The 26,408-nt window shown below is 31.2% G+C and overlaps 1 pseudogene; it reads right to left on the bottom strand.

Annotated features, from left to right (window-relative positions):
• Nucleotides 1-3,118: 3,118 nt before the first annotated feature.
• Nucleotides 3,119-8,800, bottom strand: LOC134283354 (uncharacterized; annotated as a pseudogene).
• Nucleotides 8,801-26,408: the final 17,608 nt, after the last annotated feature.

Below are 26,408 nucleotides of genomic sequence, written 5' to 3'. Positions count from 1 at the left end.
ATCATGAACGTAAAATTATTGGAATTTGTTTTTATATGCTCAAAAAATACTTTGTAGCATATTTTAGGAGAAATGATTTTCACATGAAAATAAAACTAAAAAAATCAATTGGGGCGGGGTGTATATTTAATCACTTTGTTGTCTTGTCAGTTATAAAAGAAATAAATTAATTTTTATTTATTTTGTTTTTTTTATCTATGCGTTTGTAGATAAATTGATAAATAAACAAGATAAATAATTAGTTCATTTATTAATTTTGTATTTTTAAAGTCATTTATTTTATTTAATTTTCACTTTCCACCCCACCTTATTTATTTTGTGCCGAGTTTACTATGCAGCTCTGTATTTGTCAAGAAATAGATTGATTTGTTTTTAAAATGATTAATTTCATTTAATTAATTTTATTTTTTTTTTTCAAGGAAACTATATCAATTTTAAAAACTATAATTTTCCAAAATTCAGCATTACCCCGGTCGTGTTTTTTTTTAAAGTTCAAAGTCACTCCAAGTATTTTATGGATTAGATAGGTGTTTGCAAAATAAATAAATTAAGTAATAAATCAAACCATTTGAAAGAATAATTAAATAATTAATTTTAAAAATTGATTCTGTAGATAAATATTCTTTGAAGCAACAATTTATTAATATTTCATAGTTATTTCAGAGTTATAAAAGAACACAATTAGTCTCTTAACACTAAAAAAATACTACCATGTGTTTAAAATAACGTTCAAAAAGTTTTTAGGTAAGTAACTCTGTGTACTAAATTGACAATCCCACATCTTAGGTAACCGTGCAGTGCTCTGGGAGTGTGTAAACTTCTTCTTTTTGCTTCAATGAACATATACAGGGGCGTACTGTGGCATATATTGTGATTTTCCGTAGTTGTCTGTAGGAAACAGTAGCGATACAGTGGCATACTGTAGGCGTATCGGGGCCTACTGTATGTAACTGTGGCATGCTGGGGATACATACAGTGGCATACAGAGATATACTGTATATACAGAGCTAGAATACCGTAGGATACTGGAGATATCCTGTAGATTACCGTGAAAATGCTGTAGGATACAGAGAAAGACAGTGGATTTTCATACGGACAGGGGTTTTAAAACATATCCTTCATTTACAACATACTAATTTTGACCGGAAAAATCACTTCAGACTAGTATATTTTGTCTTCTTGCCAGTCCGAATGACTGACTATCTGAAAAAGTTTTCTATGCTTTTTACAGTGACTGTATTTATTCATTGAAACTAGGTCTGGGGTTTGATTTTACATAACTTCCCATATAAGTCAAGCAATTAAATCTAATTAGGGGTCTAGGAAAAATCTATTTATCCTATAGAATTTAAGTATCTAACGATAAGTAAACCTTTCAATTTGAATATTAACTTCATTTATAATTTCTAAGAATCACAAATTCCAATTGTACACCAATCATCAGACCATAGCTCTGTTTTACAAAACCTTAAATAGGAATATTTTTTCTTTGAAGTCAATTTGAAGTTTATAATGCATTCTGTCATTCAGAATTAAAAAAAAATATTGATTTATGAATTTGAAACGAATAATTTATTGTACCACTTATCCATTGTCAGTTGTTACAAGTATGGTATCCCCCCCCCCCCCAAAAAAAAAGCTCATGACTGAATTAAATTTGATTAGAATATTCAGATCGAAGTAATTTATCATTTCAAAGTTGCAACATTTATACTTTCAAATTAGAATGATATTAAAAACGATATATTTATAGGTGCAACTATGGTCGCTGCCCCAATGACTACTATTGCAGAGTCTGTGTGCTGCCAGGAAATTTCACAAGTTATGACTGTACTTGAGGAGGATTCCAGGAAAGCATGCATCATAGAACATTATGGTTTTCAAAAAGTCTATCTTCATCCATTCGTTTCACGTACTGCATACTAATTGCATCGACAACTGGTTATTATCATTGTCATTTGAAATTTAGATTATAATTTGAATATTGTTCAGTACAAAAATATACAGATTTTTAAAATGATGACAAAATAATGAAGACAGATTTCATCAGTTTAAGAATTTTTAATGAATTAGACAACAATAACATAATTATATAAACAGTATTGAGAAACAGACTGGACAACAACATTTTTTTTTAACTTAAGGTATACCTTTACTCAGAAATAAAAAAAATTCCACTGATAGGAACGACAAACCATAAAAAGTATGTTATAGACCCCAATCAGTAGTGTCATTTTTCACATTGAAATATCTAGGTCAATGACCTACTTTTTTTGCTATTGGCCACCCAAGATTTCCCGGAAAATTCCCCCAAAATCAACACTATGGCCATATTTTCCTTTTCAAGCAAAATATGAAAAGTATAAGAAATCTTTTAGACAGTATATAAAATGTATTATATAATAGTAAGGTTGCTAATTACCAAATAATTTTCCGATTTGGGCCAACAAATTAAAAATTATTGAAGTCCGAATTTCCTCTGTCATTTTCAAAATTCAACCAGTTTTTCATCAATAAATTAAAAAAATCCCACTGATAGGAACAATAAATAAATCATTCTTATTAAAGACTTAAATTCTCTTTATTATATTGGTAAAAAATGAATATGGGGTCAATAGTCAAATTTTTCAGAAATTTTGACTTAAAAAATTTTCATTTTTTTTTTCACAGTGCCAATCCACTATATTTTGTAGTTAAATAAAATATTTTAAAAAATATTTATAATTTTTACACCAAATAAGATTTTCAAATGCATCACTAGATCAGAAAAATATAGCTTTGTAAATATAACAAAAAAAAAAAGCTTTGGTTTTCATTAAATCCAAAAATTTTAATCAGAATTTCCTCTGTCATACTTTGATCAATAAATGCAATATTTTGTACAACTACATTTTGATACACATTTTTTGATGAATATTGAAAATGTAATGAAATATTTATACTGTACATGTTTTTCAGAGATATATTGTACGACATCTGTTATAATGTTATATTTAAAAAAATATATATACACAAAAATATGACTTAATTGATCTTTACATGCATATATCTCAATGGCTTCTTTTTTGTGACCTAATTTTGATAACATAAGAAAATGCATGGAATAAAAAATTTTAACGCTATAATAATTATAACCTTATCACATCTTACAAGATTATGGATTTTAAAAGTGTAAAATATCTTACAACAAATATTTAATCGACAATATAACAGTCTATACCTTAATTTGAGGCAGGAAAATTAATTAAACCTAAATAATTCACTTTGCACAATTACATAATCTATTACCTCTTTGCCAGGTTATCATACAACATTAGGCAAGTCTCAATCACGAACTACATTGTACATGTACATGTCGGTATAAAATACATGATGTATAAAATATAATTGTAAGATGAATGTGCATTTGGTAATCTGTTATTTAATAGCATACATCAAAAATACATACTGATGAGAACAAGCTGTACTTTTTAACATTGTTGCACACAATAACATATATCTTAATTTTCTTCAAAACATATACGCCTTCAAGAATCTTTTTTTTTGGTATAAAAAAAAAACCTGGAAGATTATAAACTTGCTAAAGAACTATATGCGGTATTAACCAACATTTGCCCCCAAAATCTAACTTTGATCGAGTAATATTTAATTAAGTCCTTAAACAGGGGAGTATATGCTGACTTCAAAGCACTGAATAATTTCATAATTAATGACGTCATATGTACGTAATGACGTCACAAATATGACGTAATTTCAGTTTTTTATGAATTTTGCAGAAAAATGTACATATTTCGTCGATATTTTAAATAAAAGGCACCGAGCGCATGTGTGTTCAGGATAAATATTTTGATATAATGTGTAGAATGATAATATCAATGAAATATGTCAATATTGTTCCTGAACACACATGCGCTCTATAAATTTTAAAGCTTAAATTGTTGAAATTTTGTCCATTTTGTCCTCTTTCTGAAAAAGGATATAAAATCGGACTAGTTTGTGACGTCATAAAAACAGAAATTGTGAATACACTGCTCTGGAACTATAATATTTTCTGTTAACTTATATTTCTCGTACAATTTATTGAATTCAGCACATTTCAGGAAGTTTTCAAAATTTGACTTTTGTGGGGGCAAATATATGCAAAATACCGCATATAGTTCTTTGTATTTTAAAAAAAGCTGATGAAAATAAATTAATACCATTGAATTGCTTTCATTTAAATAATACAATGCACATTATAATATATTTAACTTTCATTTAATGACAGAAAAAAAGAGTTCACAGCCTCAATAATTTTGTTTGACTTTGTCACCCTCACCATGGTCACAGAACTGTTGCTACAGATTTCAGTAAACAATGCATGGATACCATTCTGATCTCTAGAGTAAGCTAGTCTCAAACTATCAAAATCCAACCCACTTCCAGCTATTCTTTTAGCCATACACACACTCAACACCTTTTTCTGAACAAGAATTTGTAAGGAAGGAAAATTTTTGTCAACTTCCTTTTGGTAAGACAGTACATTCATTGCATAATCAAGTGAAAACGTAGCACCTTTATGCTTTTCATCTGATAAATTCACTAATTCTAGCAACTTTTGCAACACTAAAATATCTTCAAGGGCATTATGTGCTTCATATGAACATGCAAGTAGACTTTCTACAAGATTTTGCTGGCTATAAGAGCTCAGGTTTGGATGAGATATTCGAAACAAAAGCTTTGTATCAATAAACCCCTTCACTTTTCTTGAAAATCTTGGTAACATTGAACATGATTCAAGAGCTCGAAAAAGCACTGGGCAATCAAAAACCTTAACGTTGTGGCCTACTAAAATGATGTTGTTGTACTTTTCAAGAAATTTCAAGAAAGAATCCATTGCAGCCACCAGAGAAATGCCTCCCACTTCTTTGTTGTTATGGTAGAGTTTCCCATTCCTAACAGTGAGTCCTGTTATTTCAGAAGCTGTTGGCCTTATAGGCCTCTTAGGGATAACGTATGAAGAAAATCTATCCTCTTTCTGTACTGCTGCCAACTGAACAATATGAGAAGTGCGAGCTAAAAGAAAATATTACTGTTTAGTGTACAAGTTTATGTTTGAACAAGTAAATATATTCTCTCCTGGCCAACAGACATCAATAGTACTTTAGTGGAGTATATTTACTGCTATTTAATTATACAGAATAAATTTCACCATATATGGCATACCTAAATATCAGATAAAAACTATTAGATCATTACCTAATCCTGTAGTTTCTAAATCAAATAAGATAAGTGTATGATTTTCAACATCAACTGTTTCCATCTGTGGCCTTGGGCATGGGACTGGAATTTCTGTAATGATGTTATCTTGCTGAGGACCTAACCCTATTCCAGATTCATATGTGGATCCTTCATGAATTTCTTTTCTAGTTGTACTCAAGGATCTTGAAGAATTGAGAATAAATGCTTAGTCTAATATAAATTCATGTATTGCAATTAACCAAACTGATTACCAGAATCATTCATGTGAGGTTATTTTACATTACCTCCTGGCCTTCAGCTCACGTCTTCTTCTCTTAGCCTCCTTAGTTTTGGTGATCGCCTTTCTCTTCCTGGTCTGGGATTCCCTGAGGTAGCACAACTTTCTCGTAAACCTTCCTGGAGATAACCCTATCTTTTTGTTTACCTATTTCAACAGAAACAACATTAAACATTTATAAGAGGAAATGTTAATTACAAAAATTGCTTGTACACATTTATTATATTATGATTTGAAAAATTTATGATTATTATCATTTTTTTTTTGTAACATTTCTTAAATATGAATTTACAAACAACCAGTATATATAATATACTCACAGCAACAAGATAAGATGCTCCGGAGATTTTTTCTGCCACAGATGCTGCTACTCTGAAGTTTAAGCTAGCTGAGCTGCTAAAGTAGCGGTTTTTTCGGAGCTTTCAGTGACACAGTCCTATTGAAGGACTCATTTGGTTGGGTGCTTCCCAGACTGGAAATTTTACAGCTGTTCTGCTTCCATTGGTTAGATAACGAATGTAGAGAATCTTGAAGGGCCGAGTCTTTTAATGGCTTTCCATAAGGCAAGGAAGTGTACTTTCAATTTATTTTGAACATAAATTGAATCAATTAAATCAGGATTAAGAAGTGTAAAAAATAAAGCTTGAACAAAATAAGATTAATGTTTATAAATATATTAACTAGTTCAAATTGATTGTGAATTATGTACTAGTTATTGTGCATGTACTTAATTTGATGTATTCAAAGTATATAGTGCAGTCACTGGGTATGGAGTTACAATGTATATTCATGAATTCGCACTACTGATGTCCGTGCAGTGTTTTGTATATTTCAATGATTTCTTAGCAGTATATATACTCATGAATTAGTGCATCATTGTCTGCGCCAAACCTTCTTAAATATGAAGCCTGCTTTTTTTAGTACACATACAGTATGTCTGACAAATTAGTCATATTTATAATAATTCTACCTTTGCTTTGGATTGTTGACATGCTGACACCAGGAATCGCTGCATGACTCATGGTTTCCAAAGGGGTGGTTACAGAGGGCATCAAGTGATTTTTCTATTCTTCTTGGGTTTCCCTGGTTTTGTGCTAGTAAATAATTAAAGCATTTTTGAAGGTAGCGGATAGCCTTTGAAGACAGTGACTTGTGCTTTTTCTGCAAAGCATATAGACTTGAGGAAAAATTTTTCCTAATGTGGTTCTTGTCACACTTTTTCTTAATATCTGGATTCACACTCTTTTTCAGGCGAGAAATGGTGGTGGTGTCATTATCGGCTATAACAGTGGACACCTTCACTCCTTTGTCCAGTTTTTTCTCCACCATACTAATGACCATGCTTGGTTCCATAGATTTAGAACTTCCTAAAAAATCAAAAACAAATTTAAAAACTGATTTTTAAAATTTAACAAAATTAAAAACTTTTTATATAAGACCAATTTTAGACATTTGAAAATCAAATTAAAATATGTACATGTGCATTTCTCAGTTTCAAAAATTGCTATTTTAGCAGTTCAGTAAGTGTTCATTCAGTCTGTTATAAAAAAAAAACCCACATACATAGATATAAAGATAAGATTTATTAATACCATTTTGGGGCCCATCAGGACATATAAGTAAAGAGAAATACATAAAAGAAGAAACTGATAGCAGCAATATGTAGACATACATACAAATCAAAAGATGACAATTAAAAGCTATTCTTCACTTCAAATTTAAACAACTCATTTCAATTGAATTATCTGATACAGTACCTTGCCAATTCTCTTTGCAGTCATGCTTCTTGGCTTCTTTCCCACTTCGTTTGGCACTTTCACAGACCCTGCAAGTCTTGCTACGAACTTCATAGCCAATTATTTTGCCAGTGTGCTCACCAATCATTGAGCAGTGTCCTTCAATTAAAATGAAAAAGAGTATAGGTAAAATTATTACTTTGACCTCTCATATCATGTGAATTGCAGAAATTACACTCTGACAGCTAGTGTTACTTACCCGATAAGCTATCGAATGAGTGACCACTACCCCTCTTCTGCCATCCAGCATCAACACTCACTGTTAATTCTTCAGTTCCTTCAGTTCTGAAAAATAAATGAATGTCTTTTTTTGTTTTTGTTTTATTTTAATTATTTTATTGATATTACTATATTACTCCTATTTTTATAACTCCTATTATTAATACAAATTATTTTGAAATTACTGATTATGATAAAATGCAAAAATTAGTTTTGTGAGGAAATACTAAGTGATATTGTGTCACGTATTGATATACCATCGCTTTTTATAGGTGTATACATGTAATACATTATACAATGTACTCACTCAACTGTTGCTTGAATTTCATCTTGTAAGACCTGATGGATGGTGTCTTCGGCAACTTTTTCAATGGCCAGCCCTGTCTCTGTTTGTCTATTCTGGATGGTCTTTGTACTCAAAGCAGGGATGTTTAAAGATGTTAACAGGTCATTTACTTGAGCTGGGCCAATGCCAGTATGGATCATTCCTATTGAATTATAAAAAAAAAATTGTTACATGTTAATGAAAATCAATTTATTCAATTTGGAAACATACTTTTAAATTGCATGCAATATTCAGCTAATTTAGTATTTGCATCCCATATGCGACCATGGCGTTTTCCAGTTGGAATCACATTAACATGTCCACACCATAAATTTCTACAGCGAACATGAAGAAAGCTTCCTAAGCCACAATCACGTATTCCTTGGGTGTGAGACAACTGAAGTGGCAATCCACACTGTTTACATCCAGACAGTCCGTCGGCCAGAACCCCAAGCTCCACCACCCTCCTTCCTTTTCTCCATGATGAATCATATCTAACATAAAAATTAACATAACTTAAATATATTATTTGTAAAAAAAAATCTGTTTTTGTAAGACACAGAGTTATGTTTATCATTTTGATGGCTGTGCAATTTTAGTACATTTTCATTTAAAAATTATTAAATGAAAGTAAAGCATGTAAATAAGATTACAGTATACTGTGCATATTGCAACTAAAATTATTTTTAATCTGTTTATATTAGGCTTAATGAATTACAAAATTCAATATCTACAAGATTTCATTTCACTAGTTCAATACAAGGCCTATAATAAATATCATTAAGAATTTGCACCGAATTTAAAACTCATAACCAATTCAAATCAATTTTTAAAAATTGGAATTTAATTTTAAAAAAATATACATATGTGCATTTGTTTGAATGCATTGTTTTCAGCTGCAGGTTCAGAGTTTACATATTACACACACCTTTTTATACACATATTAGGCCGTTACTAAAGCCTATTTGTAGTCGGACTTACATGTACTGTAATCTACATCAGTACATGTATTACATACAAGCCTTATGATATAATCACAGGGACTTGCTCCTGGCATGTAAAAAATATCTATTAAAATCTGGGTTTATGTTTTTTTAGATATTTTTTACACGCCAGGAGCAAGTCCCTGTGATATAATGCATCACAGCAACATTAATTAATTGTCAGAAACTCATGAACTCTTTCTCTCTGAATCATTTCTCTGGGGGAAAAAATATAAGATTGTTTGATTTCAACAATTTTTTTTGTGTTACTTTTCATAAGTGTGTGAAATTAAAATTGGGAATGTATTGTTCGTATCTGTTTCTGTACGTCATGCATGCATAGTGCAGTGTGTATATTCACCCAAAATGTAATTGCAGGTAATATTAAATAATCATTTTGAATAGGGCTGTGCAATATTACCGGTATATCGGTATATTGCGGTATTATTCACCACGATAATATATCGCGATATGAAAATCAGATACCGGTATTTCACGATATCTATAAAAATATATATAAAAACCTCCTTTATTGTAGAAACTGCTGAAATAATACTTGTAACTTCCCCAGGCCTTTTCAATGTAGTAAAAAAATACTTCGTCAACTTTCAGAGGCAGATAGAGAGAAAAGAGAGAGAGAGGGGGAAGCTTTTCATTCACCGTCGCAATTTTAAATATCTTACTTTAAATTTAAACACCTTCATGCTTTACCAGGAGCATGTATATCAAAAAACAATAGAAATAGGCCAATGCCGTTCCTGATCGTATGTGTCATAATGTGAAATTAGGTCGGGTCAGACTAAAAACACCAAACGCCCGAAAATAGTTCACAATTTCTTTCTGGCTTTAATTTTATTCTGTGACCACATAAACTTTCTATATAGTATTAATTGTTTTAATCCTTAAGTTACATTTTATGCTATTCCAGTAAAACAACTGCCCCCCCCCCCCTGAAAAAAATATAAAGAATATACTATGCGTAAACTTTTTTTTCAATTTCAAAATACATCAAATGAGTACATTTTGTTTTTATTTTTTACCTGGTTTTTGATAGAAAGTTATTATCATTATGTGTGCGATTAATGTCTTATCCCCCGCTCTCTTTAAAATTTATAGATAAATTCAAATAGTCTTTGAACTTTACAGCATTTTAATCTTTCTGCACAAATTGACGCACTTCCGTCTGGATTTTAAGACATCCGATTTTTTTTGTGTATTTGTTATTTTGCTTTGAAAATCCCTGTCGTTTCCACCGCGTCATTCTTTCTGACAGACGACTGTTTACACTCGCCGCGAAATTTACGGCATGTCGCAAATACCAAACTGCATTATAGCAGATTGTTAAAAAACTCATTAAATTCTTAACCATTATTATGATTATGTTTTATTTAAAATGAACACTCTATTTTCTTAATATTTTCTATATAAAATAAATCATGAGATTACAGATTTTACAACATCGTGTTCTACGGCGACCAGTTTGTGCTATCTATAACGTTGAGTAAACGTAATCCTTAACCACAGACATCCTCATCAATACGAAATAACGGAAATTTCATACATAAATAAACTGACAAGACAGCAATAGTTTTTAAGTCAATTTAAAAAAAATTAAATCAGGAAAATTAACAATGTTAGCTTAAAATACATGAAGAACAGCAGTTAAAGTCAATAACGGTATCTTTAACCTACATATGCCTTAACATAGTAGGATATTATCATAAAAATATAATGAAAGGAGTATTTGATTTTTTCATCAAAAACGTTTTAATCTTGTAATACTTTACAAGCTGAAGCGCTTCATAGGGTACAGGCAACTGGCTAGATGGTGCTGTATATGGTTAGGGAGAAAACTGCGTGTACCACTTCCTGCTGGTGCAGAAAATCCGGGACACGGAGGAAAATGATGAATACCAAGGACTCATGGCCAAATTCTTTCGGAATCTTGTCAGCAGCTGACCCACGGCATCGTATTTCTCGGGGTATACATACTGGTCGCACAGTGTCAGTGGCGCAACTCCATGATCCCCACACTGTGGCATATTCATGTTGATGGGCCTTGTCTTAGCAGCAATTGTAAGAACATCAACATACTCTGAAAAAGAAATTATATCAATTAAATCTAAATGACTATATGTTAAACCTGAAGTGTTCATGTTATTTTTTATATGTGTGTATATATTTATCTGTGATATTGCAATGAAGATATAAAATAAATTTACCATAGCTACTTTGCATCTTTATCTTCTTCACACTCTAGACCCCATTTTTATCCTTTGGAAATACAATGCTGTATTGAAGATTAGTGAAGTGCTGCCAAGGCCAAACTATAATTAAAATATTTTGTTAATAATTTGGTTGTAGATCATATTATTTCCTGTATATCCACATCTCTTTATAGTGACTGAGTACCCTAAGAAATATAAAAAGTAAAAAGTATTGTTCAATAAAGAAGACAACATACCAACTTCGCATTGGAAAGTGGGAGAATTTATACATCTTTGGCGCAAACTAGTTTGTGGCTGAATTAAATGCCTCTTCACTTGAAGTTTGAATTGATGACAAGAGCATGGGGATGTCTTTCTTCATCTGCCTGCTATTTACAATGGTTTCAACTTCTCCGTCATGCAGTCTGGTTCTTGAAAGACACAGAAATGTTTGGAGTTTAAAAATTTCAAACTTTAGATATGAAAAAATCACTAGTATGCAACAAAGTCATACCCAACCACTAAATTTGTTTTTCTTCCAATAAACAAATGAAAGCCATATCATACATGATATATATATATATTTTTATTTGAAGACTTTATTAATTGAACCATCTCTTCCGTCTATCAGTTGCGTCAAGGTCCCCATGTTCACACCGTAGAAAATGATGCTCATGACCTTCCTGGATGTTCTGGACATTGTTGATCCACTTTTCCCACTTGAGCTCATTGTATTCACCAGGTGCTGAGGAGGGTACCGAATACAAATAGTTTTCCAGATTTTAATCCTCTTTTTCCATATGGCAACTCCTATCTAATTCGTTACTCTAAAATGAATTTTAAAAATAATTTGCAGTTCTTATATCACTTTACAACGCAGAAGAAGAACAAATCCTTACATAATCATTAAACAAAAAACAACATTTTGTCATCTATAATTGCATTTAACTGTATGAGTTGCAAATTAACCACCACATTCTCTTTGAGGTCCATTAGCGTGTAGCTACCAAACTTAGCACAATAGCCAGGTGTATCTGCCCTTCCATCTCTACCTAAATGTACATGTATTTGCCGCTCCGACGCACATGTTTCTTGTACCAAAGAGTCTTGTTGGTCTCTCCACACTTCGATCATTGCTCGAAGGAGATAGCACTGTTAAGGCAAAAATAACAGTAATCAAACAGTTGTGTTTTCCATTTTTTGAGATTTAAGGGGGCCGACTATAGTTTCCATTGCGCAATATTTCGCGCATCATAGTGCAATGAAGCGTATTCACTGTTTTAATGCAACTTTTTTCGCTTGATTATTAAAATTATACAAAATTAAGACATTATAGGTTTAAAGATGTAACTACAATTTGATATAACCGATTTTTTAACCGATTTTGCAATTGATAGGTAGGTTGACTTCGTTGAAGTGTGTTTTTGACGTTATGATTATCTGTAGCTCTTAATGAAAGGGTAATAAAAAATCATTATTGGAAAAGTAATAAACACACGCTCTTGAAATTTAAAACATAGAAATTTGAGAATATCTCCAATATTGTTATTATTTTTTCATGTGAATCTATTGTGTACGTCATATTTTGTAATACTCTATAAAAATAGAAAATTTGGTAGAATTTTGTGTTTCTTTCAAATATTGTATAATATAGAATTAGTTATCAAATATAATAGTTTGAACAAACTGCCTATTGTAGTATTTGTATAATATGCTTTAAAGTGCTAAACATTGGCATTTCCTATATAATCCTATAGTAAATGTACCTGTAAATTGAGATGTTCCCTCAAAAATATCTGGACGGCAGATTTTCCCCAAACTTTGCATGTACACTAAAGTTAATGTAAGATATATATGGTATAAAAATGCAGAGTTTTGCTATTGTAGTTTTCACACAATAGAACTATGGTCGGTCCCCTTAAATTATAAGAGACAAAGAAAAAATCAGGATTCCCCAAGGTCACTCTCCACAGTTTCATCAGTATCGGTCGACGGGAAGAGTCAGTTTCTTCAAACTCATTCCGCTCATTTTCAGTCTCCTCTGAGGCAAATCACTCCTTGACATTAACGTCTTTAGGCTGAGCATGTAGGCATGTAGAAGAGGAGCTAATAGTAGATTGCAACTAACGCCAATCTCTATTGTTTTCATTTTTGGTACAGCCTGTACATCTACAAAAGTATTGAACACTACTGGACTTAAAATTCCCTGATATTCTGATCATTCTCTGAAAATCTCTGATAGACTCTGTACTTTCACTGTAAATTACAGTTCTTGCCTCTGTACAACACAGTACATTACAGTACATCACTGTACAGAATCACAGCATTTCCCAGCACCTCCCTGTACTTCACAGTACATTTCCTCTGTACATCACAGTACTCTTCAGTACTTCCTAGTACGCAGTCACTGTTTTCCACTGTACGTCACAGATTTTTCCTGTACAGATAACTGTACTTCACAGTACAGTACCATTGTTCACTGTACACATATACTGTACATTACTGTACATCACAGTATTTCACAGTACACATAACTGTACAATACTGCACTGCACAGTTTTACACTGTCATTTTTTCCATTGAGTTTTATTTAATAAAATGTCTCAATTCTAGTAAATGATTGAATTTTTAATAATAGTTCTGTCAACAAAGTTTTGTTTTGTATTTATATTTTTTATGCTAAGTATTTCCGTGTAAGCATTTTAGAGGTGAAATTTCCAATATCACGCCCGTTAAAAGAAAAAAAGGCCTAGACAAGATTTTGATTTAAAACGGTTTCTTTTTTTTTTTAATTTTTAATCAATAATCTTATTCAGATGACTAAATATTTCATTTCCCTATGTTTCCGTGTACAGAGGACCAATATAATAATTTAAAACCGAAAAATACCCCGTTACCTTTACTTTGAAAATTAATTCTTTGAATTTACCTAATATCTAAATCCGCTGAAAATTTTCCGCTTTCTTTCTTTTGTAAATTAAGAACCGATAGCATTTACCTCTGCTCTAACTCTATTGACTCAAACTTATTTAGATACAATTATGAATGCAGTGATTATGTACTAGATAAATTTCAATCATGTATAGTTATGTATTTTCCTCTTTTTTGTATCTAAACACACAATCACAATCAAATGTAACAAAAGTTTTCCCCCTTTTTTCAAGATAATACGGTTTATTCCCATCTCGCCTTCACTGTAAAATTTAGCATTCCCATTTCGCCTTAGTAAGCTCTCAGGTGAATTAAGGAGATGAAGATGAAGATTTAATATATTTAGCATAAAGTATTTTTGGGTCTAACATGTATTATTAGTTACACAGTCAGTTAGTGACCTAATACGGAATCATACAGGGTGTGAAATGGAAATCCGTATTGGGCGAGGCGAAGCCGAGTCCCAATACGGATTTCCATTTCACACCCTGTATGATTCCGTATTAGGTCACTAACTGACTGTGTAACGAATTTATCCCGCTGAAGACCTAACGTTAATTCTTAAATATTTTTAAAAAAATATATGTGCATATTATGAAAATATCACGTTTTAATCCAATAACAATCAACATAAAATATCGTAACAAGAAATTTAAGTAATCAATCTACCTACGATAACCGTTTCTTAGCCGCCATTTTTATTTACAATAACAACGCTTCGAACGGAATCGCGTGCCCGATTTTCATATTACGCCTCGACGGAGACGTAATATGGAAACGGAGACGTAATACGGAAAATTTCAGGGCGTCATGTGATCAGCTTTTATCCAATCAGCAATCGACAAATTTGTCTGAAGCGGGATAATATTTCATTCGCAGTATTCATAAATTGCCATTAATTATTAAATTGAATTTAAAAAAGATATCTATCATTTAATTTTTTATATCAACCCAGTAATAACAATCACAAATACTAAAATTCCCATTTCGCCTAGGTATTTTTGTTTATGAATAAATTACTAAAGGATTCTTTTGTTATATAATCCTAATTATTCTTACATAATCTGAAAAAAAATCAATTTGAGCATCGTATGTATAATTGCCAGGGCATTTATAAATTCTGTGGTTTTTTTTTTCACATGAACTGATAATGCACACACATATCTATGTGTGCATATATCTATAAATCTGAATTCTTAATAAATCATGATCTCAAGTTAAAATAAATTGAGCGATGTCAAACTGCACAAATGATAAGTGTAAATAAAATGAATTTATTGTTAAAAACGGACTTAGACTAAGTTATGTTTGTAAAAAAAAAAAGCATTCTTCGTTGCGTTGGGTCTACCTTAATCAATCTTAAATGAATTAATTTTTTTTATTAATAAGGTATGACTTATATATTAATTATTTTTTTCAAGGATTACCTTTAGATTTCAAGTAGTAATCTTTCACTGATGACATTGCAACACTTCCTTCAATTCAAAAACATTATTCTATAATTAATAGGAAAATTCTAAAAGAGTTGAGTTTAGTTAAATAACAAAAGTTTTTAATGAAAATTTTCAAGAAAGATTACACTAGTACAGTTTGATTATTCTAAAATGTATTTATGAAAGATCCAGCTTAAATTAAATTCGACCAATAAATTGTAATATTTCAATAATTAGTTTTTATTATATTTTTTTTATTACACTTTACTTGAAATACAAGAGAGAGAGAGAGAGAGAGAGAGAGAGAGAGAGAGAGAGAGAGAGACAGAGAGAGAGAGACAGAGAGAGAGAGAGAAGATATTTTCGAATCCACGTGTCACTTCAATGTTGCGTAATATTACATGTTTGTATATACATGTAGCCCGCGAGTGTCCATGGCGGCAGTGACACCTGTCGTCTTACTGTTCGGGGTACTTCCCGGCGCTGCCGATCGTGTGTACACACTTTTGTTTGTAAACAAGCGATGCTACATTTACCAATTTCTGAAATCTTTTACCTGATAAAAATACTCTCAAAATATTTGATATCAAATAATTGTCACATCACATTCTGACTTTAATTAGATAAGATAGAAACTACTTTTAACAGAAATTATAAATATATTCTAGCAACAGCATAAAAGTCAGTGTTAAAACGATGATTTAAAACTGATATATTTTTCTTTGTTACTCGAGGTTACATTTTTATACCGGGTATTCAAGACTATTATTTACTCTGTCAGTCTAAATACTAGCTTATAGCACTATCAAAGTGCCTTACAAATTTCAACAAGTCCCTTAATATATTTATGTAAACGAAAAAAAAACTATTTTCATTATTTTTTTTTACGAATCAAACTTCGACGTGCAATCTATCATCAATGAGAAATGTTGATATTTGACATCCCTTCCTTTGATATGATATTTCTAAAAAATTAAAAAAGGAGAAAGAAAATAGAGAGAAGATAATCCAATACCCATTATCGATATTTTCAAAAAGTTTCATGTATCTTTAATAATGTCGCGCGTTTGCCCTCTTCCCCCAAAACAATCAAGGTTTCCTTGAGTGTTTAAATAGGAAATTTAACCGTTATCCCCTAAAATTGGTCATGGCACGTTTGAGTAAAATAATGCAGAGATCTGATGGCACGAAACTGATGGCCCCGGGCAATTCACCGGCTTTAATTTGATAAAATATTTTTTTTCCTTTTACATGCAAGACCCTTTGAGAACTTTAAATTCAATTAGGAAATGCTAAATTTACATGTACTGTACCAATGAATTATTACAAATTTACATCTAAACTGTGAAACAACGAGGGATCTTTTGCGCTCCCGTGCCATCAGTTCCGTGTCATCAGATCCTTGTAATCGTGCCATGACGAACTACCAATGGGCAAATCTATAGGAGGAAATTAAAGTTACTTATTCTTATTCTTATGCAAACGTCAACCAATATTTTGTTGTTGTTGAGTAGTTATTTGTTTGATTATTTTTCTTTATTATTATTTGGATCTATTGCACAGCACATTACTCAGCAGTGAGGGACCTTTCTTGTTCGCTGATCCTTAGGCCCCGTGTCTTCAGCTCCTCAGTAAACCGTTCTTCTCAAACATGTTCAATATATATAATATTTAATTGCTTAGTTTTTCTGAAAAAAATAAACAAATATATTCCACATATAGGGTTCGTGTATTTGCACGCAGGGCCCGTGTCTGTCTGTAGCTCCTTAGCATTTTTTTTTTTGCTCCGACGTGCGATACTGATTCTCTCAACGCAAATTTAAAACTTACACATAGAAATTATTAACTATTGTGATAATTTTATCCAAGAGTATGCACTTATGGGTATTGTGATCTGGACGCATTTAAGGAGGAAAAATACCACCAAAATCCTTAATAGGAAAGATAGCATGCTGACAAACTGGAAAAACTACTTCAATCAACAAAATATTTATTAATTTTACTAACATATCGTTAAACTCAAAAATTACATGCTATTTATTCATTAAATATATTATAAAATCCATTTTTGGTGCGATTTTGAATGAATTTTTTTCTTCGAAATTACTTAAAACGATATTATTTTCATTAATGTGCCGTATTTACATCTTATGAATCAACAACCCCCCTGCCAAACTCCCCCATTTGAAGGAATTCCTATTAGGCCTATTTGATGTGGATAAACGCAATTAAGACTGCACATGTATCTCAAGTTTCTCATTAAACTTTTACGCATCTTATATAGAATCTTTGAACTAACTTTTAGTTATTTTAATATCATTTACGCAAAATCTATTCCAACTCATAATTCTGTCTCGATCAAAATTTCTACGAGTTTTTTTGTCAACATGCATAAACTTGATCACTGGGAACAAAGTAAGCTAATAGCCACAAGGGCTTGCTCGAGGTGTCTATTTTATCTCTTAAAATCATTTACAGTGATAATTAAACATATTATTTAATTTGAAATATACATTATTACATGCGTTGTTTTTATTTTTGGTATATATGATTTTAAAAATAAATAATTATTACATACCGTGAGGAAGTCCTTGTGAATTATCTTAAATTAACAATGCCAAAAATCAATATGCTCTTAAATTATCTATATTCATGAACACAAAATATGTATTACTTTTTTAAAAACAAAATGGTTTTTTTATTTCATATGTTAAAAGAAACATTCTGCTACAGAATTCACAGGAATATGACTACAATTGTATATAATCTCATGAAAAAAAATCTCTGTTTTTTTTTTTTGGGGGGGGGGCTACTAGTATACAAATGTTTAGTTTTCAAAGATTTACTTTTACCATGAAAAACTTTTTAATGGTTTTTACATCATGAATAATTTTTAATCAATTATTTGTTTATTTTTTTAATAATGCAGCGGTAAGTATCTGTCAAAATGTAGTCGGTCTTCAATGATTATTATTTCAAAATCGATTTTCAGAGGAACGACCGATCAGACAAAAACATGACATCCGACCAGATGTATACTCATTGAGAAACAGGGTAAGATTAACAGATGATCAGTGTACAGTAAACCGACTGGTCAGACAATAGACCTTAATTAGGAGTCCCCTTGTCCCCGAGTAACTAACAGGAAACTATACATACACAACGTACGCTGACAGATTTTAATGATATTAATTATTTTTTAAAAATTTAAATTTAATGCAAGCATATAACAAATTAAAAATTATGATTCATCGTAAAAAGTCAATTATTTTGATACCCATTATGATACAAAAAGAACTGAAACTGAATATGATATTCTAAAAAAAGTTTTTGCAAACGTAATTAACCAGGTAACTCTTACGCGAGGATTGTCACTATTTGTTGACACAGAAACCGGTTATATCCTCAGTATATTAAAAATGATAGTATAACTGATTTCCCTCTTTCTTTTTCGATGATATACTTTTTTGTTTTATCTATAATTAATTTATTTTCAATCATGATTCAATGCCTACATTTCGAAAATTTTCGAATAACAGAGCGAAGAACTCAATCACATTACATCAATCTAAAAGCTGAACTCAGTGTAGATATATATATTAATGTGTAAAGATCCACAAATAAAATTGTTTATATTTTGATTAATAAATCAATTCCCGACTTTTGGAAATGCTCAACAAAATATTAGTAAATACCTTTTCCAAGTCCAAACAAGTTTTGAAAAAATAAAGGTTAAATATTTAATATTTTTGATACTCTATCAAGAGCGGAGTTAGCATAACGAATAAGGCGTTCGCCTTGCAACCCAAAGGTCATTGGATCGCGCACAGACAATGGCGATTTTTTAACATTATTTTTTTTTTTTGGAATTTCGATTTTTTTTTCCATTATTTTTACCAAATCAAGATATAAGCTAACTCTACATTTATAATATTGATAACAAATCACTATAAAAGTAATTTTTCACCCATATAAACAATATTATCGACTGCATAATGTTACTTAATGATGGACATTGAGCACCTGTAAGTCTACCTTAATGGTAGCTTAATGGTGACTTAATGGTGGTCTAAAAGTTACCATTAAGGACCTGTAAGCCAGTATGATTTATTTTCAAAAATTAATTTTCTTTTGTTACTCTCAACTCAATTAATGAAAGAAGAAACAAAAATTAGAGTAATTTTACACTCGATCTATTGTTTGCAGTTTCCGACTCACAGTAAACAAAAAAAAAATATAGTACAATGCTGGTACTATATTTATTTTTTTCCAGCTTTTTTCAAATTAATCTTAGAGAAATAACAATGTATTATTTTACTCTCCATATGGTCATGGAGTTGACACAACATATGATCAACTAATACAATGTACAGCAATTACAGATGATAGTAGATATGCCTTAATAAAATATTAATTTTAAATTAGATAATCTTTCTTTGAAATCAAATTTCCGGTAAATAAAAGAGAAGATAGTTTTTATCTCAGATAAGTGCATATAAAAAACATAAAGTATGTATTTAATAAATTTTATTGTGGCGATAATTGGGCACGGCTGTTTATCCAGAGACACAAATTATGAAAAGCTATTGGTGTCTCTGACAACACAACAAAGCAAATATTACATATTAAATATTCAAACTCAGGTTCAAAGTTCAAAGGTCAAAGTTCACAAACACCATATCAGAAAGTGGTAAAAGCCTTGACCCTGGGAGGTGCAGAGGTCAAGCACTTATTTATGTATATCTAAATCATTACTTTTCAACTTTCATGAGTTACATGACTGCATATAATGATAGTTACTTAGTGCCGCTCGTTTACGCACATCTCAGCTGGATAGAAACGGACAGCCGTACCAGATTCTATAAATTCACATTATTGCGTAATGTCTGCGGTAAGAGGAAAATTATTGGCTCCTGGAAATGATGCATGACTTGCTCTTGGAATGAATCACTTCCATATAAATGGCTGTTCCTCACATCACTTTCACAATAAATTTCTTGAAAGTCCAGAATGCTGTGAGTCCCTAGAGATACTAGTGGTTCATTTCCCTTGGCAATGGCTGTTCCCTAAGGTCCTGGTTTCCATCCCGTAAGTCCTGTCATGTTTAGCTTGATATTCACTGTATCTTCGTCTGAAAGTATTAAAAAACCAGAAAAAGCAGTATCTATTCTAAATGGGTGAGGTGGGTGGGTGTTTCAAATTAATAATACACAATAACAAGCTGGAAAATTTTTACCGACCCAAGATGATGATGGAATATTGAAAAAGGAAGTTGCAACCAAAGCGCCCTCAGTTGTTTTTATTAAAAGGGAAATAATCAACAAAAATATTTGACAAGAACGATAATCACTCGGAATAAGTACCGAGATTTAAGTAAAGCATTTAAATATGCAATTCCTTCGATAAAAGCAGCTAATTCAGAGTGAATTAGCTTTGAATATTATCTCAGATAAGTGCATATAAAAAACATAAAGTATGTATTTAATAAATTTTATTGTGGCGATAATTGGGCACGGCTGTTTATCCAGAGACACAAATTTTGAAAAGCTATTGGTGTCTCTGACAACACAACAAAGCAAATATTACATATTAAATATTCAAACTCAGGTTCAAAGTTCAAAGGTCAAAGTTCACAAACACCATATCAGAAAGTGGTAAAAGCCTTGACCCTGGGAGGTGCAGAGGTCAAGCACTTATTTATGTATATCTAAATCCAAAGTTTACTTTTCAACTTTCATGAGTTACATGACTGCATATAAGGATGTTTCAAATTAATAATACACAATAACAAGCTGGAAAATTTTTACCGACCCAAGATGATGATGGAATATTGAAAAAGGAAGTTGCAACCAAAGCGCCCTCAGTTGTTTTTATTAAAAGGGAAATAATCAACAAAAATATTTGACAAGAACGATAATCACTCGGAATAAGTACCGAGATTTAAGTAAAGCATTTAAATATGCACTTCCTTCGATAAAAGCAGCTAATTCAGAGTGAATTAGCTTTGAATATTATTTAATTGATTGGTTAATTCAAATCTTTAAGGACTTCCGGTTTAGTTTTTGCAGAGTGAGCACGAGGAAATTTCGCTTGCGGCAAATTACCTATAGTGTTATCTGTAAGTGGTGAACCCCTACCATTTGTGTTTTGACAGAAGGTGGACTGTATATATGTTCGTATTTTGTGTGTATATATTTTGCAATTTCATTAATTGTTGAACATTTAGAGTAAAACAAGTGAAGGATGGCAGCCACGTCCAGTGGCGGCCATCTTGGCGGATCAAACAATACTTCTGTATCCAGAAAGTACAGTAAAGAACATTCCCTAATTGTAAGTGTCAAGGATAATTCTCAGATTAAACCTACAGATATTATCAAATTTGTACATGACAATTGTGGAATAGGAACTTTGTATGCTTGTGTACCCAAATCTGGGAATCTCTACGAAATCACGTTAGATGGGAATGCTCCAACTCAGTATTTACTTGAATGTGTCAAAGTGGGCGACAAAATATTTGAATGTCATGAGGTCGTGCAGAGTTCAATTGTGGTCAGTTTCTTGCACCTTCCAGCATATATTGAGGATGAAGAAATTGAACAAACATTGAGATCACTGAATGTTGAAATATTATCTTCAATTAATCGTAGATATTATCCAGGTACAAAAATAGCAGACGGAACACGTTATGTACGAGTTAAATTGCCGTCACACATGACCTCTTTTCCTTATACGGTGAGGTTTAGAAAGGAATACTACAGGTGTATACACAATGGACAGGTTAAAGTGTGTTCGCTGTGTTATATGTGTGACCATTTATTCAGGTCATGTCCTAAATTTGTGTGCTTTAAGTGTAAACAGCAAGGACATTATGCAAGAGTGTGCAAAACACCATTATGTGACAAATGTGGGAGATGGGAACACAATTGTCATTGTGACAATGATTCAGAGGATGACGAAAATGACGAATGCCAGAGATCAGAGAATGAGATAAAGAGGATGAAAGCAGTGAACAAATAAACATTGACTCTGAAGGGGCACAAGACGGGATTCATGTTGATGGCGACACGGAGGAGAGATCAGAAAAAAGAGAAGAGAACAATAAAGAGAATGAAACTGAACAACCGGGCCAGAATGAAAACATGGAGGATAATCGGGATATAGAAATTGACACTTCTGTCCCACCTGATGTCCCTGTTGATGGCAGTCAAACAGATGACGAGGAAACGGGAGACAACTCGGAGTCGGACACGGAAATCGTGGTGAATACGGCCAATGGGAAAAAGAAAAGGAAAAAGCAAAATAAGAAGAAGAGTAAAGCAAAGAAAAATAAATAGCAATGGAGATGATACTTCCTTTCTTTTTCATTCTAAAGGTTTTGATTACCTCCTGGAACTGTAATGGACTACGAAATATAGATAAAATGAAAAATGTTGTCAAATTATCTGAGGAAAAAAAATTCGACATCATTGCATTGCAAGAAACTCATTGGGACGATGACTTAATTCAAAATTACAAACATTTATGGGACGGAAAAATTATTTACAGTAATTATGTTACGCCAGTCAGAGGTGTTGCCTTTTTAATAAAGAATAATATCAATTCGTATGTAGATTTTGTTCAAAGTTTGATGGAAGATTTTTACATGTTAGATATAAAGAAAATGATGAAATTTTTGACATAATCAATATATATGCACCAAATGATATTAAAGAAAGGACAATGTTTTTTTAAAGAATTTTGAAACTTATCCCTGAAACACAAAATCTTATGATTATGGGAGATTTTAATAACACACTTAGTGAATCTGATAGATGTGGAAAAACAAATCATAGATATGACCAGAGTTATAAAGCTTTATTAGAAATAATGAATAAGTTTCATGTTATTGATATATGGAGAAAAAGAAACGAAAGAGAACTTGTATTTTCATGGAAACGTATTATTGAAGAGAATCTTGTACAAAGCAGAATTGATTATATATTGGTTTCTAACGATCTACGCATTTTTGTTAAGAATATTATGTATTCTAATACATCTTTTAGTGATCATTCAATGGTAGTTCTATATTTTAGTACTGATGTGTGTGAAAGAGGTCCGGGTGTATGGATTCATAATAATTCTGTATTGTCGGATAATACATACAAACAAAGAATAATAGAGATTATTGAACAGGAAAAGTGTTGCCAGTTATATAATAATTCATTATTAGTGTGGTGGGACAATCTAAAATATAAGATAAAGAAATTTGCACAATGTTATAGCAAGACGAAAATAAAGGAAAAGAACAGAGAATTTTATAGAATTCAAAATGCTTTACAGAGAATGTCCCAAAATATTGCAAATGGTAGTAACATTAATATAGAAAAATATGAAGTATTAAAAATGGATTTGGCAGAATTAGAAAATGAAAAGTGCAGAGGAGCTTTTTTGAGGTCTAAAGCTCAATGGGCAAATGAGTCAGATAGATGCACAAAGTACTTTTTGAATTTAGAAAAGAAGAGGCAAGAGTCTAATACAGTTAAAGAATTAATTGATGAGGAGGGGATAATTAAGAATGACACTGATTCTATTTTAGATATACAGTATCAATTTTATTCTAAATTATATTCTTCAGTGACAATTGAAAGTGAAAGTAAGGACAAGCTTTTATCTTTTGTTGACAAAAAACTTAATGAAACAGATGTTGACATGTGTGAACAACCTATTGACTGTGATGAAATAGATAAGGCTGTAAAAGGAATGTCAAATAACAAAAGTCCAGGTGCGGATGGTTTAACTGTTGAATTTTACAAAATGTTTTTACCACAACTATCGCCTGTTTTATATAAAATTTATCAAGAGATAGAAATGCAAGGCCATTTGTCACATTCTATGAAGATGGGTATTATTAAATTGATATATAAGAAAAAAGGTGACAAACGATGTTTAAAAAATTGGAGACCAATTAGCCTTCTTAATGTTGACTATAAAATAATAGCGAGAGTGATGGCCAATAGGTTAAAATTTGTATTGCCAAACATTGTATCGGAAAATCAAACATGTTGTGTAATTGGTAAAGATATTGCTGATACGTTGATTAGTATAAGAGATATTATAGACATGGTTGAAATGGATAATTTAGAGGGATATATAATTAAAATAGATGAAGAAAAGGCATTTGACAGAGTAAGTCACGTTTATTTACTTGAAGTTTTGAAGGTTTTTGGATTTGGACCAATTTTTAGAAAATGGATTAGTATATTTTATACAGATATTTACAGCAGTGTAAAGAGTAATGGATTTTTAACCAAATATTTTCCGATTAAAAACTCTGTGAGACAAGGTTGTCCTATTTCTGCATTATTGTATGTATTGTCATCAGAACCTTTAAGTTGTTATATAAAAAGTAATACAAACATTGTAGGAATTCCTATACCAATGTCTAATGAACGTGCATTGATGTTTCAACATGCTGATGACACAACTCTGGCAACATGTGAGAAGAAATCTATTTTTGAAATTTTGAAAATGTTTGATTTATATGGAAAAGCTTCTGGTGCAAAAATTAACAAACAAAAATCTGAAATAATGTGTATTGGGACTGCAAAGTTATTAGAGCATGAAAAAAAGTTACTATGTATTTCAGAAACAAATGTAATGAAATTTTTAGGTATATATTTTGGAAAGAGCAAACAGGAATGTGAAAACCTAAATTGGAGAGACACAGTGCAAAAAATAAAACAATTATTAAATTTTTGGAGATTAAGAAAGTTAACAATTCAAGGAAGAGCAGTAGTTATAAATACATTATTCATGTCAAAATTGTGGTATTTTTTGAGTGTAATATCAATGCCTAAATGGGCTATAGAAAGCATTCAAAGGGAATGTACAAACTTTTTGTGGAATTATGGTAAACATTTAACCTCCTACAAAACAATAATTGGAGAAAAAAGAGAAGGTGGTTAGAATGTTATTAATATATATGTTAAAATGTTAGCCTTCAGACTGAAGACATTAGCAAAATATATGTGCAATGAAAAATATTTTTTATGGAAGTTAACATGTAGATATTTTTTGTCAAAAATTTGTTGTTTGAAAGCAGGGCTTGAATTATTTTTATTAAGATTTAATAAGAAAGATCTTCAGTTTCTCCCTCAGTTCTATAAGGAGATGATGGACGCTTGGTATGCAATAGAAGATAGTATAGAATACAAGAAAGATAATAATGATATTTATGATTATTGTTTATTTTGTAATCCACAAATTGTTAAAAATAGTAAGATGTTGAAATGGGATCATTTCATCCGAGCAGGTATTTCGCATGTAAAAGACATTACTTATGAGGTTATACCTGGTTTTCTACCTGTTTCTTGTATTATAGAAATTATTCAAGAGGAGAATCCTGATATAGATGTTAAAACTATCAAAGAAAATTATATATGTTTGAAATCAGTTTTTCCAGATGAATGGAGAAAATATGTTTGTGAGACTGAATACACAAGAAATAATTTTATGCCTGAATTTTGTATCAAATTCAAAGATCAAAATATTGTATTCAATTCCTGTATTGTACGGTTATTTTATAGATTACTTATTGCAAAGCTTTTTTTACAACCTGTTTCAAATCAATTCTGGTGTAATAAATTTCAAATGGTTGATCAAAATACCATAAAACAAAGATGGTTGATTTTATGGGAACCACTCAAATCGCCAGACATTATTGAAATAGACTTTAAAGTCTTTCATAATATTATTTTTACGAATGAAAAATTATTTAAAATTGGAAAGGTCGAGTCTAATGTTTGTGCTATTTGTGAATCAGGTACTGAGGATATGTTTCATCTTTTTTTAGAGTGTAAAGAACTGCAAGATTTTAAGAAGAATTTTGTTATTTATCATCTAGAATCGTTCTTGAAAGACTGTGAAAATAGTGTGTATAATACTTTGAATTTTGAAAATATTTTTCTAAACGGTTGTACAATGAAACTCAAACATGTTAATTTTTTCTTTCTGAATT

This window comes from Saccostrea cucullata, unplaced genomic scaffold (assembly GCF_032062105.1).
Source record: "Saccostrea cucullata isolate Sc308-1 unplaced genomic scaffold, CSIRO_AGI_Scuc_v1 ctg10980, whole genome shotgun sequence".
Classification (NCBI taxonomy): domain Eukaryota; kingdom Metazoa; phylum Mollusca; class Bivalvia; order Ostreida; family Ostreidae; genus Saccostrea; species Saccostrea cuccullata.
This window is presented reverse-complemented; position numbering and strand designations above follow the sequence as displayed.